Below are 20962 nucleotides of genomic sequence, written 5' to 3'. Positions count from 1 at the left end.
GGTGCTGTGGTACCAGGAGGTGCATGCATAGTCAAAGAAACCCTGTACAAGGGCTCCTGTTAAGGTCTTCAAGGTGTTTTTGTTGACCAGTGAGGAGATCCTGTAGAGGAATCTTGTTCTATGGTTGACTTTTTTGATTACGTTGGTGGCCATTTTATCACCGGAAAGATTAGCCTCCAGGATGGAACCTAGGTAGGTAATTTCATCTTTACGTGTGATAACATTGTCACCCACTCTAACCGAGAAGCCATTTGCCTTGCTGAGATTACTAATAGAGCCAAAGAGAATGGATTCAGTTTTTCCCAGGTGTAAAGATAGTTTGTTATCAGCGAGCCAGGTGCAGATTCTACCGAGTTCAGAGCTGAGGGCATTTTCAACCTGCAGTTTGTCCCTGTCCGAGACCAGCAGTGCTGAGTCATCTGCGAACAGGAACAAGTTGCAGTCACAGGCTGAAGTCATGTCGTTTACATATATTAGGAACAGTAGAGGCCCTAGTATGCTTCCTTGTGGAACGCCACAGCTCACTGGGAGGGGGGGGGACAGTGTTCCGTTCACTTCCACCATCTGTTCTCTCCCCTCCAGGTAGGATTGCATCCAGCTCACTGATGTGCTATCGAAACCAATTGCTTTTAGCTTGTTAACCAGTATGGAGTGGTTCACGGTGTCAAAAGCCTTTTGGAGGTCCAGCATGACCATGCCGCAGTATTTGCCAGCGTCCACCTCTTGTTTGATGTGGTCGCTCAAATAGAGGAGGCATGTGTCAGTGGAGTGGGATGTTCTGAAGCCAGATTGGAACTCGTACAATAATTTATTAGTGGCAAGATACTTTTCAACCTGTTCATAGACTATTTTTTCCATCACTTTCGAGATGGAACTAAGAATAGAAATAGGGCGGTAGTTGCCGGGGTCTAATTTACTCCCTTTCTTGTGCAAGGGGGTTACTTTGGCCAGTTTGAAATCTTGGGGGACCTGTCCCTGTTTGATGGAGAGGTTTACTATGTGGGTGATGATTGGAGCTATAGAGATGGCTGAGTCTCTGAGAAATTTGGAGGGAATGTTGTCATGGCCTGTGGCCTTGTGGGGTTGGAGGGCACTCAGTTTCTTAATTACCTCATCAGTTGTTACCATAACTAGTTTAAAATCGTCTTTACAAACACCTAGGTTTTTGTAGAAGGTTGTAATGTGCTCTACACCAAAGAGCCCAGAGTGGGAGGGCAGTTTGTTAACCAGAGTTGTTGATATGTTTGTAAAGAAGATATTCAAGTAGTTGGCCACATCAAGGTTGTCAGTGATGAGAGTGTTGTCAGATTTGATGTTTATGTTCGAAAATCTGGTTTTTAGTTTCTGACCATAGCTTAGTGTATTGTTTAGTAGCTTCCAGAGCTCATGAGGATTGTTTTTGTTTTCCTCAGCTTTATCATTAATGAAGTTACTTTTAGCTGATTTGGTCATGGCAGTTACACTGTTTCGTAGTTTGATTCGTTGTGTATTTAGGTTGTTCAAACGAGCTTGGCGAACACTGTCGAAGCGCTTGGCTAGCTTTGACTTGCATTTTAGAACCTCAGAGCATTTTTTGTCTCTGGCTTTCATTGCAGCCAGTATGTCCGAATTCATCCATGGTTCCGAGCGGGTTTTGCCCCTGGTGGTTCTCAAAGGAGCCATGTTGTTCAGTACTGATGTAAATTTGGTTTTGAAGCCAAGCCAAGCTTCTTCGACATGTGTGCATTCAAGCTCATCGGACCAATCCAGACTCTCCAATACTTGGTTAAAGACCTCACTAGAGTAGGTTTTGAGGTCCCTTGATATGACTGTTTTGTGGCAGCCGGTCTTAAGTTTTTGTATTTTGCGGGTACAGAATATCATAAAATGATCACTAAGCCCACATACAATAACCCCTTTCTTGGAGATTCTGGATTTGTCCGAGGACAGAATGAGATCAATGACAGTTTGAGTAGAATCACACACTCTAGTGGGTTGGGTAATTAGCTGACTGACACTATGTAGATCACAGAACTTACTGAATGACTTAAACACAGGTGCTTCCTTTCGTTGCATGTCTGTATTGTAGTCGCCAATCAGGATTTTCTCTACACCTTCCTCCTCAGCTAAGCACCCCTCAAGTATATCATAGAACCCATGTTGGTCAGGCGGTCTGTAGACGGTGCCCACTAATACTGATTTAGCTTTTTTGAAAATTAATTCAACCCACACAGTTTCAATTTCATCATGCTGTAAGTCAGTACGAGTAACATATTCAGTGTCTTTGTGAATATACATACACACGCCACCACCATGCCTGTTTCTGTCGTTTCTGATCAAAGAATAGTTCTCTATTTCAACTTCTGGGTCTTTAGTTGACTCATCAAGTTTGGTTTCAGAGAAGCTAATGATGTTCGCCTTACCGCATTGAAACATATGCCTGATTTCAGCCATTTTGGGTCCAAGGCTGTTGACATTCAGGTGAAAGATATGAAGTCCGTTGGCTCTGACTATGGTGCTTATCTCCTCCATGGCGAAATAGGGGAGCGGAGGGCCATTGTTGTCTGTAGAAGCCGCGGGTTGCCGTGGGGGGAGGGTGGGGGGTGCGTGGGGGTCGTCGTGGGGTGGCGGGAGTGGGGGATGGGGTCCCGAGGGCTCTGGTGGGGCCGATTGAGCCATGGTGTCGACCGGAGAAACAGCAGAAATAGCAGGTAAAGTATCACGGTGTCCGTCTCCAGCCTCGTTGTCCCCCTTGGTTGGATGTGGAGACTCTTCACGCCTGTAGATGGTGGTGTTGTCCGTGTCTTTTGCCTCGACTGCCGCCGATGTAAGATCTGCGTTGGGTCCCCAAGACGGCTCCGTGCCCGTACCTTGAGTTGGCTGTGTGGCCGTGACCGTCTCATGCGTTGTCCTTGCGATGGATCCCCAAGGCGGCTCCGTGCCCGTATCTTGAGTTGGCTGTGTGGCCGTGACCGTCTCATGCGTTGTCCTTGCGATGGATCCCCAAGGCGGCTCCGTGCCCGTATCTTGAGTTGGCTGTGTGGCCGCGACCGTCTCCTTTGTTGTCCTTGCGTCCGTGATCATCAGGCAAGTTTGTTTCTTCGCCTGAAGTCTAGTGATTACAGGACCAGGATTGGGTTGGATGTCTCCTGCCATTAACAAGAATATACAACAGAACAGGCGTCTGTCGATCTTGCCAAGTAGGGGTTTGTTTCTTTTGGTCGGATTGCAGGTTAACAGTGCGTGGATTCCAGCCGCGCCGTGTCCGAGATGTTTACCGGTCGATCCATTGTTGTTGTTGCCGAGGAGATAACGGGTTTATGGTAGATAACGGGTTTATGGTAGATAACTTAGATTCTAACCCATAAACCCGTTTTAAATCTGATTCTCCCCGTATTATCCTCTGCTGCACCAATTCACTTATTAAAAGTGACTTATTCAACTCCCACCTCCCTCAGCTCTTCCACCATACTCTCTCTTTCTCTCTGATACTGTCTACAGTCCATAATGGCATGCTCCACCGACTCCACCGACATGCTCCACCTCCTGGCAGTGTTCACATACTGTAGGCCTGTAGGATGTTTGCCCATCACATTCAGTGTTTTATTTAATGCACTGTGTCCCAATTTTAGCCGTGTTATTATTACTTCCTCTCTTCTACTTCCATTACTGTTCTTTCTACTTCCACCCACTTTAATTTGACTATTGTAGTAATGCCTTCCTTTTCCTTCCCCATCCCATCTTTGCTTCCATTCTTCCATCACCTTCTTCCATATCAGCCTCTGCTTTACTTAAATATTGATCCCCACCTCTATTTCCTCACTTAATAGTGCTTCCTTGGATATCAGATTACTGTGTACATGAAGCACTCGATACAAATAGATCTTCTCTGCACATTGATGTAAAGGACTTCAGGCTTTTCAGTATTGAGCTAGAATCTGAGCACACCACCACCTTTTCTGGCCTTGCCTCATCCACCCGGAAAGCCATTAATACTGCATCATTCTAAACTGTGTATAGGCCTATACTCCCAATTTATCTGGTCTATATATTGCACATTTTACCCTAGGAAGTAGGAACTATACAAAGGCTGCCCCTGTTCTTCCCGTCTCTGGGTCTACTGGACCATCTGTGACTTCTGTGTAGATCTGAATATGATCATTATATTCCCTCTCCACATAATTATCAAACACACCAACAAAATCTACTTCACGTTCACCCCTTTACCTCCTTTTAGCTTCTAATATATCAAAATCAACCCTTGGCGTCGCATACACCCATGGAGCTACTTCAGGGATCACTACTATTGGACTGTACTCGTCTACATTCACACCCATTGCCTGGGCCAGCTCATTCGCCCACCCACCCAAAGCTACTATTCTGGGCCCCTCCATATTCCCAGCATGGCTGCAGAACTCCCTTCACTGGGTGAGTGGGGCTCCTTTTTGTTGTAATATCTAAGTACTGGACCCTCGTCTGGTTCTGACAGACAGGTAGTGTGTGCAGGCTGGGTGGTGTGTGACAATCCTGTTGAAGTATTCCTTTGGTACGGCGACTGTGGCGGCGGGTACCCGGGAGAACAAATTAACGAGACACGAGACAGTATCACGCTAAAGGTTCACAAAGTTTATTACACAAACAGGAAACATATATAGTGCTGGATCATAATGTCGTGACAATAAGATATGAGACGAAAGAACATGCCTACTGCAGCAAGGCTGACCTTGCTGCCGCCTAGATGTCTCTCGTAGCCTATCTATAAAGTATGCTACAGTACCGGCAGTACACAATACATATCAAGTACACTGTATCTCAAGTTCAAGTACATAGACTAAGATGTACTGTGCATGGGCTAATATCATAACACTTTTCTCTGGACCAATGAGGGTCTGATCGAGTATTCAGGTTGACATATCCGGTCTGGAGCGGATACGGAAACGGACAGTGCACAGTGCATGTACCGTACCGGATACAGTAGGACGGTCTCGACACAGGATCAGGGTTGTTGTAGTCTCGCGTAGCCAGACAACTATATATATTCCACAATCTATGAAAGCATTTGGAAATCGATTGATCGATGATTGCGAGAGGCAACTGTGTGTGTGTGTGTGTGTGTGTGTGTGTGTGTGTGTGTGTGTGTGTGTGTGTGTGTGCGTGCGTGCGTGCGTGCGTGCGTGCGTGCGTGCGTGCGTGCGTGCGTGCGTGCGTGCGTGCGTGCTTGCGTGCGTGCGTGCGTGCGTGCGTGCGTGCGTGCGTGCGTGTTCGTGTGTGTCTACAAAACAAAACTTAAATCATAGAGAAAATCTCCTTGTGTCTGTCTGTATTTTTCTGAAGAATTAGTGAAAATGAAATAGCCGATCTACAGCTTTTCTGAGCATTTCAATGAGAAAACTAAAAGCTAAAATGAAAAGTGGAAAACTAAAACTAACCGTTATCGCAAAATAAAAACAAAACTAAATTTGATAAACGAAACACAGAAAATCAGTTTTCTAAATATGATATATGATATGATATGATATGATATGATATGATATGATATGATATGATTAAAAGTATTGGTAGGCTGTGGTGCTCTCAAATGGTCATTCCACAGGCGTGGGTCAGTGGAGCAGAATGCCCGGTCGCCCATGGTGCAGAGCTTGGTCATGGGTGTAATATTACACACAAGTCTGGTAAGAGATCGTTGTTGCTTTCAGAGACCCTTAATTGAAGCATGGCAGTTTCCCAGCTTTGTGGATGTACAGCAAAGGATGAACAAACCCTGACACCCTGGATAATGTATATGTGATTAACACAGCAACTGGGCTGGACAGTTCAGTAGTCAGGCTCAGTTTAGACAGAATAAAAGGAATATAGCTCATTATAGTGGCTATACCAATACTACCAAGCTGATGAGAATAATCCTAAAAGCCCTTCTCTTCATGTCTTTGCCACTGTCTCTCTGTCCTTCTCCTGGTCCAGGCTGTTTCAGAGCTCTGAGGACCAAGAGGCAGCAGAAAGACATCACAGAAATGCACACAATGCAAAAGCCCAGAACGACGTAAGACATCACTATCGGCGACCAAAACATAAACAAGCTGAGTGCAATCACCATCAGCCAGACAACACAGCAACAGGCCACCCTGTACCGGAGAGCTTTGTACCTGAGAAACACCACAGGGTGAACCACCGCTATGTAACGCTCCACACAGATACAACACTGGAACGATGGGACAGAGAACCAGAAAAACACAAGAAAAGTAAAGAGTGAAACCATCATAATAATAAAGTTGTGTGTGAAGTGCCATGCAAAGTAAAAGACAGAAGCCACGATAGAAATGATCACAGATGCAGTCAGGTTGAGATAAAATAACTCAGAGGCTATCGTCCCACCAGCTCCACTCACTATTAGCCACAGAACGTAGATGTTGCTGGGGAGAACCAGGATGAGGCTGATAGCCAGATCGGTGATGGGGAGGGCTGCTGGGGATATGAAGGAGATGGAGGAGTCGGTGCCATTTTCCAGGGTGTCGTTCATCTTACGGCTCTCTGTGTGTGTCCTGCAGCTGGTTCAGAACAGAAAGTCCTGGTCTCTAAACTGCCTCCCCCTGGCCAGCCGGGGCGCCTGATGGAGGGGAAAGGAACTGGTTGGAATAACGTGTTCCTTCCACGTGTTACGTCCAACCAGGGAAACTCCCCCCTGTCAGGTGTAAAGGAGCAACTTGGACACTGAGGGCCCTATTAAGCAAGTGGAATCTAATTACATATAATTTTACAGTTTTTAAGACGTGGGGGCGGGTGCAATGTCATATTACAATTATGGGCCAGGTAAGAAGCGCTTTCGACACCCCGTGGTGTGAGCAAAACGGCCTTGAATTAGTCATGGGAGTGTTTCAGGGAGTTTTGAGGCTTACCCAATGAACATGTCCGTACTATTCTCTTTACGACACCAGCTGATGTCCTCATCGAATGCGCCCTTTTCGGCAAGTGGTATTACATTTCTGCAGCCTGGCACCATAGACATGACATGACTTTGTCACATTTGGGTTAATTATTCATATTGCACTGCATGCTGTCACCTTTATGCCTCAAAAGAACAGATCCACAAGCTGTCACAGCCATTGGGTTCTATGATATACTTGAGGGGTGCTTAGCTGAGGAGGAATGTGTAGAGAAAATCCTGATTGGCGACTACAATACAGACATGCAACGAAAGGAAGCACCTGTGTTTAAGTCATTCAGTAAGTTCTGTGATCTACATAGTGTCAGTCAGCTAATTACCCAACCCACTAGAGTGTGTGATTCTACTCAAACTGTCATTGATCTCATTCTGTCCTCGGACAAATCCAGAATCTCCAAGAAAGGGGTTATTGTATGTGGGCTTAGTGATCATTTTATGATATTCTGTACCCGCAAAATACAAAAACTTAAGACCGGCTGCCACAAAACAGTCATATCAAGGGACCTCAAAACCTACTCTAGTGAGGTCTTTAACCAAGTATTGGAGAGTCTGGATTGGTCCGATGAGCTTAAAAGCACACATGTCGAAGAAGCTTGGCTTGGCTTCAAAACCAAATTTACATCAGTACTGAACAACATGGCTCCTTTGAGAACCACCAGGGGCAAAACCCGCTCGGAACCATGGATGAATTCGGACATACTGGCTGCAATGAAAGCCAGAGACAAAAAATGCTCTGAAGTTCTAAAATGCAAGTCAAAGCTAGCCAAGCGCTTCGACAGTGTTCGCCAAGCTCGTTTGAACTACCTAAATACACAACGAATCAAACTACGAAACAGTGTAACTGCCATGACCAAATCAGCTAAAAGTAACTTCATTAATGATAAAGCTGAGGAAAACAAAAACAATCCTCATGAGCTCTGGAAGCTACTAAACAATCAACTAAGCTATGGTCAGAAACTAAAAACCAGATTTTCGAACATAAACATCAAATCTGACAACACTCTCATCACTGACAACCTTGATGTGGCCAACTACTTGAATATCTTCTTTACAAACATATCAACAACTCTGGTTAACAAACTGCCCTCCCACTCTGGGCTCTTTGGTGTAGAGCACATTACAACCTTCTACAAAAACCTAGGTGTTTGTAAAGACGATTTTAAACTAGTTATGGTAACAACTGATGAGGTAATTAAGAAACTGAGTGCCCTCCAACCCCACAAGGCCACAGGACATGACAACATTCCCTCCAAATTTCTCAGAGACTCAGCCATCTCTATAGCTCCAATCATCACCCACATAGTAAACCTCTCCATCAAACAGGGACAGGTCCCCCAAGATTTCAAACTGGCCAAAGTAACCCCCTTGCACAAGAAAGGGAGTAAATTAGACCCCGGCAACTACCGCCCTATTTCTATTCTTAGTTCCATCTCGAAAGTGATGGAAAAAATAGTCTATGAACAGGTTGAAAAGTATCTTGCCACTAATAAATTATTGTACGAGTTCCAATCTGGCTTCAGAACATCCCACTCCACTGACACATGCCTCCTCTATTTGAGCGACCACATCAAACAAGAGGTGGACGCTGGCAAATACTGCGGCATGGTCATGCTGGACCTCCAAAAGGCTTTTGACACCGTGAACCACTCCATACTGGTTAACAAGCTAAAAGCAATTGGTTTCGATAGCACATCAGTGAGCTGGATGCAATCCTACCTGGAGGGGAGAGAACAGATGGTGGAAGTGAACGGAACACTGTCCCCCCCCCTCCCAGTGAGCTGTGGCGTTCCACAAGGAAGCATACTAGGGCCTCTACTGTTCCTAATATATGTAAACGACATGACTTCAGCCTGTGACTGCAACTTGTTCCTGTTCGCAGATGACTCAGCACTGCTGGTCTCGGACAGGGACAAACTGCAGGTTGAAAATGCCCTCAGCTCTGAACTCGGTAGAATCTGCACCTGGCTCGCTGATAACAAACTATCTTTACACCTGGGAAAAACTGAATCCATTCTCTTTGGCTCTATTAGTAATCTCAGCAAGGCAAATGGCTTCTTGGTTAGAGTGGGTGACAATGTTATCACACGTAAAGATGAAATTACCTACCTAGGTTCCATCCTGGAGGCTAATCTTTCCGGTGATAAAATGGCCACCAACGTAATCAAAAAAGTCAACCATAGAACAAGATTCCTCTACAGGATCTCCTCACTGGTCAACAAAAACACCTTGAAGACCTTAACAGGAGCCCTTGTACAGGGTTTCTTTGACTATGCATGCACCTCCTGGTACCACAGCACCTCAAAGGCCCTTAAAACCAGGCTCCAGACTTCCCAAAACAAACTGGTCAGGCTCCTACTTGATCTAGCCCCCCGAACCCACCTCACCCCTGCCCACTTCGACAGGCTGGAATGGCTTAGGGTCGACGACAGAGTACAGCATCTTGCAATGGGTCTGGTCCACAAGATTCGATACACCACCAAGATACCCATGTACCTGTCTAGATACTTCCTTAATGTTAACGAAGTCCACACCCACAACACCAGAGGGAGTGCAACGAACCATGTACAACCCAGATTCGGCACAAACAAGGGACTAAATTCTTTTCGCTCCTATGCCACTAAAATGTGGAACGCCCTACCAACTGTCATTAAGACATGCGAATCCCTTGACTCTTTCAAAACCGCTCTCAAAGGGCACCTACGGTCGGCTGCAATTCGAAACTGGCCCCTGTAAAATCGGAATCCCTCAAACACGAACGCAAGGACAACACTAGAGACGGTCGCGGCCACACAGCCAACTCAAGGTATGGCCACTGAGCCAACTTGGGGACCCAACGCAAGGACAACAAAAGAGACGGTCACGGCCACACAGCCAACTCAAGGTACGGCCACGGAGCCGACTTGGGGACCCAACGCAGCTCCTCCAAGGAAAACAAACAAATTAACGGAGCTGAACGTGAATCCCCCCCACCGCCCACCCCTTTTTTCCCCCTCACTGTATATGTTTCTTTTCCCTTTTTACCTCCTTTATGATGAATTCCTGTTCTGTCTATAGAAGTGTCTATTTGTACGTCTCTAAATGTTTTGATGATTTGAACATGGTGGACCCTGTTGGAAACAAGTGTAATGCTTAATTGGGTCGTCCACTCACAGTTAACAGCCTTTGTATTGAGTTTGTGCCTGAAATGTACTGTAATTCTGCAAACTGTTAATAAATTCTTCAATCAATCAATCAATCAATGATGTGCATAGCTTGTAGGCCTATGTCTCTATTTTGTTAAGTAACTTGCAGTTTTCATTGGAAAGTCATTACAGCGGCGCAGCCATATGCTAAGGGAGGGAGATATACGCACATCATCACTTAATTTGTTTCTGTTCTAAGCATGAAAAACAGCTGTAAAAATCTTTATTCTAGTTGATTTGATTCATAAATGAATAACTAAGACTTTGAAATGGCACCTACCTATACCTTTCAGATCGGAATGGAACTGCGAGTAGATACGCAGCATTGGCTGGCAAATTGGTAGCCCTGAAACATGACTGCCATGATAATCATCATGACAGTCATGACGCAACTGCAGCCTGTTTTACGCGATCGCTACATTTATAGTCCAAACGTGTATATAAACATTCCGTTTTCAAATATAAAGTACTCACAATTTGTCCCACGGGTGTTAGAGATTTGTTGGTACAGCGATTAGCATTGCTGCATCCCGCGTTGTTTAATAAAAAGCATTTTTATCCGAGCTGTTTTTTTGCCATTGGCTTTCAACTACGCGCCCCTATCGGTCGGGAGGAGTGTGGCAGTCTGAAACACTGGGTGTGTTCGATATATGCACGCTGACAACACTGCCAATACAGACTAATAGGCGAGTGCGCTCCCGGTGTGCAACTTTGTATTTCCCAAACGAACCCCGTTTGAGAAAGGTAGCCGGGGAGCTCGGATAAAAATGCTTCTTATTAAACAACGCGGGATGCAGCAATGCCAATCGCTGTACCAGCAAATTTCTAACACCCGTGGGACAAATTGTGAGTACTTTATATTTGAAAACGGAATGTTTATATACACGTTTGGACTGTAAATGTAGCGATCGCGTAAAACAGGCTGCAGTTGCGTCATGACTGTCATGATGATTATCATGGCAGTCATGTTTCAGGGCTAGCAAATTGGCAATCCATGCGTAATGTTCCCAGAATCGTCTAACCCCCGAACATACAAGTTCGTTTGATATTGTTTAATTCGATAAAAATAGAACCATGTACCATACAGCGAATGAAAGCAAGATTCCTAAGGAATATGGGGATTTTTACATTTTAAAAAACGGTTGAGAAATGAGAGAACCATGAGTGTTTATAATATCAAATATTATAAGAATAATATGAAAGACAAACGGGCTGTGAAGAGCTCAGCTCACCATCCGGACAAGGAGGAAATATAGCCTATAGTGCATGCACGTATATGCATTGACTGTTGCACACACGCTCTTTATTTGTTTCTATTGAAAAACACCAGTAAAATAACGTTTATTTTATTTTATTTCATTCGAGTCACGACGAAGGAATGAGTTGAAATGCCATACGTGCGCCATGCGTATTGCTGCGGCCCCAATGTTATGGTCTTCGCTCGTAGCATTTTATTGAAGAAGAATTGAGTCGGGTGTGATACAGCGTATGAAAGCAAACTTCCCAGTGATTATGGAGATGTTTTAATTTTTAAAAAAGGTTTAGAAATGAGCGATATATGACCCTTTATAATCTCAACGAGAAAGACAGAAAGCTCGCTGTTGCCATGTCTCATAGAAACAAGTAAATAGGTCTATAAACATACTCCCAAAAGAATCGCATATAACAGGGGTCTACAACCTATTTTAAATGAAGTGCCATGTTTTTATTTTCTAGATAGTGAGTCTGCCATATCAAGCTTCCTTTTAATGACACCACATTAAAATTTCCAGCATATTTTGATTGTCCACAAATGTAAAGTTCTTCCTTCTTTTTACATATTTTCTTGCACATTGTTATAATGATCATTATAAATATATATCCCCCTGCAGTCAGAGTTCATTGTTTTAATGAATGAATGTGATGCATTGTGAGCTGGTAGATCTGCTATTTTCAAAAGTAATCTTTGAAAAAAATAAGAATATTTTTGAAAAATGTTATTGAAACATTTAAAAACACAAATCTGTCATGGGGGTCACTGGCTTAGTTGGGCAAATGCATTCATCTGGGGGTCCTTGACATGGGAATGTCGCTGTGTGAGGATCACTGGTTTAAACAACATTAGGAGGAAAGCCCAAATAAGCACTTTAGAAACAAGAAAAGCAACCACAACTACCAATATTTACAAGCAACTTTGCAGAAAAAGAAAACAGACATGGCAACACTCCAGCAGCACTCCAGAGCCGCTCAAGTGTAAAATCAAACAGTGCTTTTTGCTTTTAAGACGTGGTCAGACCCAGGCGGAATCGGTATGCGCTGAGTGTTTTTTAGTAGGGCAGATAACTTGCAAATTACAGGAGAATCGTTCACTTGCGGATACAAGCACCAAAATTGGCACACATACTCCTTAGGGGTTGCTCTTTTGAGAAAACCACTGTGCCAAAAAAAAAATTCAAGATGGCGGCCATTTTTCAATTGAATATACAGTAATATTGCATTTCGCAATAAAATCCCATAGATTTGTCCTATTTGAATGATCTTGGTGTCAAATCATACATTTTTCACTATGTAGATTCCAAATTTGGACCCATGGACTTACTCACTGGCTTCCTTGTACCATATATCAGTCCCGGAATCCTAATATTCTGCTGAATTAGAGGTTTGTGTTATGTCTGACTCCGGTGAAATGGATGGCAGTGTATTTCTTAGTATTGTTAGTTGTTTAGTATGTGTGTGTGTGTGTGTGTGTGTATGTGTGTGGGGGGGGGGGGGGTGTTGTAATGTAGTAGCTCAACAGAGCGGATGTCAACGCACAGCCAGGGCACACTGGTGGCACCGCTGCTGTGAAACTCAGCATGGGGTTCAGTATCAGCTGAGTAATTAGTTTGGTGTAGCTAAATGATTACTTAGCTAGTTAGCTAGTGTAGATTACATGAAGTTTATGATGTTTAGTTAGACAGCCGCGCCTGAATTGACAGGGTGTGCCAGCGCGGGAGAGCCGAGCCAAGGGTAAGGGGGCTTACATGACTTATTCATGGACTTACCCAGATGGTGTACAGATCGCACGGGAGTTAAATGATACTGGATGAACGATCGGGCTAGGTGTAGATCATATATTGTATTGTCGAACCTAGTTGTATCCCATACCTTATTGTGCATGAAGGCGGTAAAAGGATAGCCCCTCGGCCTTGAGTCACTGAAGTAAATACACATAATTATCATACTGTGATACATTGATTACCATTCACCAAGATGGCAAATATACATCCAGGACCGCCTAAATTCAAGACTGACTGGAGCAAGTGTTGCCTTTGCCAAGAGAATAGTAAAGAGCTCTCATCACCACATGCACAACAATCACAACAGCATGATGGCTACAATATGATTGCAAATAATATTCCCCTCTTTCACGCAATGCATGAGATGCCTGTTAAACTGGATCCAGACAGACTTGATGAAGGTGGTGGCATTGAAGAAACTCTGAGGAGGAACAAGGCGCAATATCACCAAAGTTGTCGTTCTATGTTCAACAACACAAAACTGGAGAGAGTGAGAACCACAAAACGAAAAGCAGAGAGTGCTCAGCCAGTGCTCAGCCAGACCAAGCTGAGTAGAACCAGCATTAAAAGCAAAAGCACATGTTTCCTATGTGAAAAAGAAATCACATCCTCTAAACAAAAAAGAGAAGCTATGACGATGAATCACAATAAGAGAGTTAATGAATGTGCCCAAACTTTAAATGACGGAAAACTTCTTGCAAGACTCAGCGGTGGAGATGTTGTTTCACAGGATCTCCAATACCATCCTGCATGCTTGGCAAACCTGTACAATAGAGAGAGGTCGCACCTCAGAGCCACCAAGAGACTGGAAAAGGAACATGCAACCGAAGAGGTTGCCAACCCACAGGCATTCTCAGAGCTAGTCACATATCTAGTGGAGACCACTAAATATGGTGAGGGTCCGTCAGTCTTCCGACTTGCAGACATAGTTCACCTGTACGCCCAGCGCCTGGAACAGCTGGGCGTTGATGCACCTGCTGTCAACTCCACAAGACTAAAGGAAAAACTGCTGTCAGAAATACCTGAGTTGGAGGCTCACAAGCAGGGAAGGGATGTTCTTCTGGCTTTCCAGAAAGATGTAGGCTTTGCCTTGTCAGAAGCCTCTGACTATTATAGTGAAGCTATTATCCTTAGCAAAGCAGCTAACATCTTGCGAAGACATATGTTGGACCACAAGTCCACATTTGATGGAACCTTCCATGAGGGGTGCATCGAGGAAGCCATTCCACACACTCTTCTTCAGTTTGTGGCCATGCTTGAACACGGAGCAGACATTGAATCTCAGCTGAGGTTTGGCGCATCATCAGGCCACATCTGGCAATGGAGTATGCGTGGCTGGAGAAAGTCATTTTGACAGATGGGCCGGTGGATGTGACTTGGTCAGCCCACCATGCTTCACAGAAGAGAGGAAAGCCATTTGAGGTCAGCATTACATCACTTTTGCCTCTGCTGCGAGATCAGGCCCACTCGGTTGCGACAGTCAAGCATGTGATGGACAAGATCAAGGACATAGTGACATTACTGAACCCCATGCTGAGTTTCACAGCAACGGTGCCACCAGTGGCTGTGTGTTGACATCCACTCTGTTGAGCTACTACATTACACCCCCCCCCCCCCCCACACACACACACACACACACACACATAACATCTAATTATACTAAGATATTTCACCGGAGTCAGACATAACACAAACCTCTAATTTAGCAGAATATTAGGATTCCGGGACTGATATATGGTACAAGGAAGCCAGTGAGTAAGTCCATGGGTCCAAATTTGGAATCTACATAGTGAAAAATGTATGATTTGACACCAAGATCATTCAAATAGGACAAGTCTATGGGATTTTATTGCGAAATACAATATTACTGTATATTCAATGGCAGCCATCTTGAAAAATGGCCGCCATCTTGATTTTTTTTTTGGCACAGTGGTTTTCTCAAAAGAGCAACCCCTAAGGAGTATGTGTGCCAATTTTGGTGCTTGTATCCGCAAGTGAACGATTATTACCGCTATCTGCCCCGCTATTTAGGTCAAGGGGCTTAATAGCAAACTAGCGCAAAGCGAAAATAATTAACATATGGACACTCCCCCAATGCTAAATTATGCAGGAACGTGGTATTCCATATGAGTGAGCGCTCACCACGGCTTCCATAATACGAAAAGGCGCAGAGCGAGGGCGAAATCTGTATTACCGCATGGGTTTTTCGTCTTGCTTAATAGGGCCCTCAGGCTTGAAGGAAGCATGAGTTCAAGTCCGTTGCTCTCCCCATGTCCCCCATATATGGGGACTAGGTTGGCGGAGGGTGTGTAGAGCCCAGGATCACATTAGATAATTGACACAGGGGTGAAAAATGGGTTACAAAATCGTGGGATAAAAAATATTTTTAAAAAAAAGAACAGAAAGACATAATGGATGGATTTGAATGCAGTTGATTGAATATAACAATGACACAACTAAACATTAAACATTTTATTTTTGTCCTTCTGGAAATAATAATAAGGGTAATAATATAATAATAATAATAATTCTAATATACAATGTACGGTTAAAGGTTAAAGTGATCTCACGTTTAGGATGCCAGCAGAGTGTCTCAGATCTCTGAGTTGGGTGTTGTGGTGGTGAAGTGAAGTCTCTTCTTCAGAAGTCACTGTCTTCCCCGATAGCACATCCTTCAAATGATGTACTCTCCACTTTACCACCTCTAATTAATTCCCTTCCCTGCTTCTCCTTCCACTGTATTGCTTGTTGTACAGCTGCACAGATAAGCATTTCTTGAGATGTTCATTCCATGTAAATTCATATTTAATCACCTGTCGTTACTCGTGGTTGGATAACCTTGGGCAACAACAATGCGGCGATAAGTCATGTAGCCTTTATTTGCCCTAGCTTGCACTTGAACCCCAGCATCCCTGTTTTGGGGGGAATGTTTGCCAAAAATAGCAGATCTAGAAGCCACACAAAGATTTGACTGCCCATATACTAACTCAGAGGACCCCGATTCACTGGTTAGTCACTATAGCCACTGACTAGAAATACAACCATTACAACAGACCGTTGATTGAATGTCTCACAGACTAAATAGAATAACAAACTAGATACAAAGTGTTATTTTCTTTGCTGTTTTAAAATGTTCATTTATGTTTTTATTATGCTCTTGATTTGCTAATGCTTAATATTGTATGTAAAGCACTTTGAATCGCCTTGTTGTTAAAATATGCTATACAAATAAACTTGCCTCGCCTTGTTTTTCTGCCATCCTCCAGTAAAATGAGGCCTCCGTACGAAATTCAAATGAATGACTGGCGCGGTGCTCCATGATGCAGAAACCACCATCATTCTCCAACATGGCTTTTCAATGCAAAACTGACATCAACATGATTGAACTGAAGCAAGCTAGACTTCATATTGTTACAACTACTAATGTTAAGGAGGTAGAACTCACACACCAAGCCATGGCAAAAATATCTTTGTTAGAAGAATACAGACATTTCGATCCACCACAACATCATGGGTGGCTCTTCTGACATACAGTAAACATCCAAAGAAAAATATTCATAGAATGATTTCCATATCCTGCTAGCAGCATGCAAAATACATTTGACACTGATTTATTTAGTGGTTTGCAAGAGACAGACAAACATTCTCAATCTTTTTTTTGCTTCAGTACCCACTTTCCCTCATTTATGAAGGAATTAATCCTGGTGATTACTATATTTACCCAGGGTATCTGGGCTAAGCTCAAGAACTTGTTTCCAGCCAGGCCCTGCTCATAGAACATTTCATCATAGTGGTTCAATGCCTTGTTCAAGGGCACTTCAGCGGTGGTAATTTTAACGTGTCGGACCGCTGATGCGAACTGGCGACCTTCCGGTATCAAGACCGCTCCGCAATCCGTTCGGCCACCGCTGCCACTACTTAATTCGGTTCTTGCCCACATCTAATCAAACATATTGGCCTGACTCAAGCAGGCATGGGTGGATCACTTGTTTTAAACCATTGGTTCTCAAAGTGGGGTCCGGGGACCCCCAGGTGTCCTTAAGGAGGTTCCAGGGGGTCCCCAGCAAAAGTAGTTAAAATAGCATCGCAATCATTTTAACCACTTTTACCATTTATATGTTGGCCATTAAAAAATAGCAGATCGAGCTTGTAATCTGCTTCTTTTTTTTAATTTCTGAAAAATGGCAAAAATGTTTGGAAACTATGGAATCATTTTGAATTATTTTAACACAAATCTTCTCTTCTGGGGGTTGCATGCACAAACATTTTCAGATGGGGGTTTGCGGCCAAATATATATAAATTTGGGGGTCCTTGGCAGTTGGCACAAATACGTTTGATAAGTACACTGACTTAAACAATGCATGTTTGCATACAGTGTGTGTGTGTTGTGCCATATTGCAGTGGTAGCAGTTAAGGGTTGGGTGTCAGAGACAACCTCGCCTCATTGCCGGGTCGGGAATCAAACATGAGACCATTTGCTTCCCAGAAGGCCTCTCTTCCCACTCAGCTGATGATATTTTTGTTTTGTCCTACGTTTGGTTCTCTGTACGTGTCAGACAATACACAGCAACACTTACAAAATGTATCCTTGATTCCTTATACTTTTTTTCCACTGATGATACATGTTCCATCACAATCATTTATGCATTTTTTAAGTAGTTCATTGAACAGGTCAAATTATTTACAAAGTGCATATATGAATAAGTCACACAAGGAAGTGCTTAAATACAGTTTTGTAATTATACCACACATCAGACCCAATGTAAGCTATAACCATGTGATCACACTCCTGATTAAAAGACATCACAGATGATCTGAGGGTTGAATATTCACTAGTATTATTTCAGATAAAGTGGTGTCAAATCACCTGCTATAAGAGTCAGCTTGAGTAATCATTTCAGCGTTTGTATACTTTTACATTAATTAGAAACGTATGCATTTACCTTGAGAAACACACTTTTTCATGAATGAAAACAGAACGATGCATGGTAATGTTTAAAATGTAGTTTTCTCATGAGTAATTCATTACTAAATGTATTACAACACAACAAATAGCTGAATAATAATAAACACTTACATTTTTTGAAATTCAGAAACTGCTATAGGGTTTTAAAACAATAGCATAAAAATAGCAAACAAAAACATCGGCATGATAAGATATCTTTGTTGCTTTCAGAGCCCCTTAATTGAAGCATGGCAGTTTCCCAGCTTTGTGGATGTAGAGCAAAGGATGAACAAACCCTGACACCCTGGCTAATGTATATGTGATTAACATAGCAACGGGGCTGCTGGACGGTTCAGTAATTGCACGTGGGCTCATTTCAAACAGAATATAGGGAATATAGCTTATTATGGTCGCTACCATTACTACCAAGCTGATGAGAATGATCCTAAAAGCCCTTCTCTTCATGTCTTTGCCACTGTCTCTCTGTCCTTCTCCTGGTCCAGGCTGTTTCAGAGCTCTGAGGACCGAGAGGCAGCAGAAAGACAGCGCAGAAATGCACACAATGCAAAAGCCCAGAAAGATGTAACACATCACCCTTTCTGACCATAACAAAAACAAGCTGAGTGCAATCACCATCAGCCAGACAACGCAGCAACAGGCCACCCTGTACCGGAGAGCTTTGTACCTGAGAAATACCACAGGGTGAACCACCGCTATGTAACGCTCCACACAGATACAACACTGGAACGATGGGACAGAGAACCAGAAGAACACAACAAGAGTAAAGTGTGAAACCATTTCCAAAGTAGAGTTGTCTGTGAACAAGTATGCAACATATAAGATAGGGTCCAGGGTAGAGATGATCACAGATGCAGTCAGGTTGAGATAAAAGAACTCTGAGGCTATCGTCCCACCAGCTCCACTCAGTATCAGCCACAGAACGTAGATGTTGCTGGGGAGAACCAGGATGAGGCTGATAGCCAGATCGGCGATGGTGAAGGCTAGGTGTGTGACGGGGATGGAGGAGTCTGTGCCATTTTCCAGGGTGTCGTTCATCTTAAGGCTCTCTGTGTGTGTCCTGCAGCTGGTTCAGAAGAGAAAGACATAATGGAAGGATTTGAGTGCAGTTGCATACATAATGACACAACTAAACATTTTAAATAACTTTTCTCAATGTTCTTCTGAAAACAACAACTATATGAACAATGAACACAAGGTTAAAGTGATCTCACGTTTTGGATGCCAGCAGTGTCTCAGATCTCTGAGTTGGGTGTTGTGGTGAAGTGAAGTCTCTTCTTCAAACAGTCACTGTCTTCCTGACATCATCCTTCAAATGATGTACTCTCCACTTTACCTCCTCTAACCATTCCCTTCCCTGCTTCTCCTTCCACTGTATTGCTTGTTGTACAGCTGCACATATAGCATATTGTAATAGTTTTTCCATGGACGTGGCGATAATTTGTGTATGTACCCATGTACACACCCACTTGCCACTGACTAGGAATACAACACATACATCACACCGTTCACTCAATGTCACACAGACTAACCTGCACTACATTCCTGTGTGTAGTCGACCACTGATGTGGTCCCAGGACATCATTGTTTCTTTAAACCGGGAAAGCATCTGTCATTTCAGAATATAGCAACATGTGTTTTTCAGACAACTCTTTGGATTTAGAACATTGGTTCTCAAAAATAGCAGACCTACAAGCTTACAGCGCACCACTTCGTGACACAATATGAGGTTGTACATCTGCTATTTTTTAACATGTTTTGTTTTTTAATGGTAAAGGCCCTGAAAGATCACACAAGGCCACTTGTTTATAATTTCAATGATGTTCAGGCCACAGCCTTCAAATCTAGCACTATATATTGTGCTGATCAGAGCAATGGTCCCAGAGTTATAGCCATTTGAAGCATTCACCACTGCTGTAACATTTCTGTAGTGCCCCATGTGTGTGTGCATTTTAGGCTTTTTTTTCATTCAAGACCCCTGAACAGTGTTTTTGCCATGCAGGTTTTGTGTGGATCGGATCAGAGTGCCATGACGTTTGGCCCTCCTGACACATTATTGATGTGTTGTGTTTCATGTAAAGCACTTTGCATCGCCTTGTCATTGAGATGTGCTGCTATTCAAATAAACCTGCCACACTTTGCTTCTTTCCCATCCTCCAGTTAAACGACTTCTCCGTGTTATACTCTGGTGGTACTCGATGATGCAGAAACCACTAACATTCACCAATGGTTTTTCAGTACAATTAAAAAATGGACTTGCAAGAAGTACATTTCATAACTTTGCCTGTTCTGTTCAAATATTTTTGATGCAACTTTTGTCATTCAGTTAAATCATTTTGATGTGCACCAAGATAGTATTTTATTTAGGTATCACAGAGCACACAGTACATTTCTGACATTAAATAAGCATGTCAAAAAGAACATAAAAATCCCATTAGAACATGAAATGGAACATTCATGCCAATAACATTGTACTTTTACTCAAATAAATTATGTATACCGGACTTTTACTTAATATAACAGAATATGTATTTTTAAAACACGTGAGCACCATCACTGAAAGTAAGTCAAAGAGGAATTTGGATCACTTTCGAACCTCAATGGAGCAACTATTGAAGATATCTCACCAATATTTGGAGTTACATAATGGGAACAATTGTTACATAATGGGAGGGCATAACTTCAAACCCTTACCAACGTGTCATTTTGTTTTAAGTCCATCATGAATCTCAAGAGCTGTAGATGTTGTTGTCTGAATTAAAGCAGAACATGCCAATTATTTAGAAACAATACCTTGAATTTGACTCAAGACAGACCTAAGATCCATACTTGCAGGATCTAGAGGCAATGATGACGAGT

The sequence above is a fragment of the Electrona antarctica genome, assembly GCF_951216825.1.
Source record: "Electrona antarctica genome assembly, chromosome: 17".
Lineage (NCBI taxonomy): Eukaryota > Metazoa > Chordata > Actinopteri > Myctophiformes > Myctophidae > Electrona > Electrona antarctica.
Note: the sequence above shows the minus strand (reverse complement) of the source record.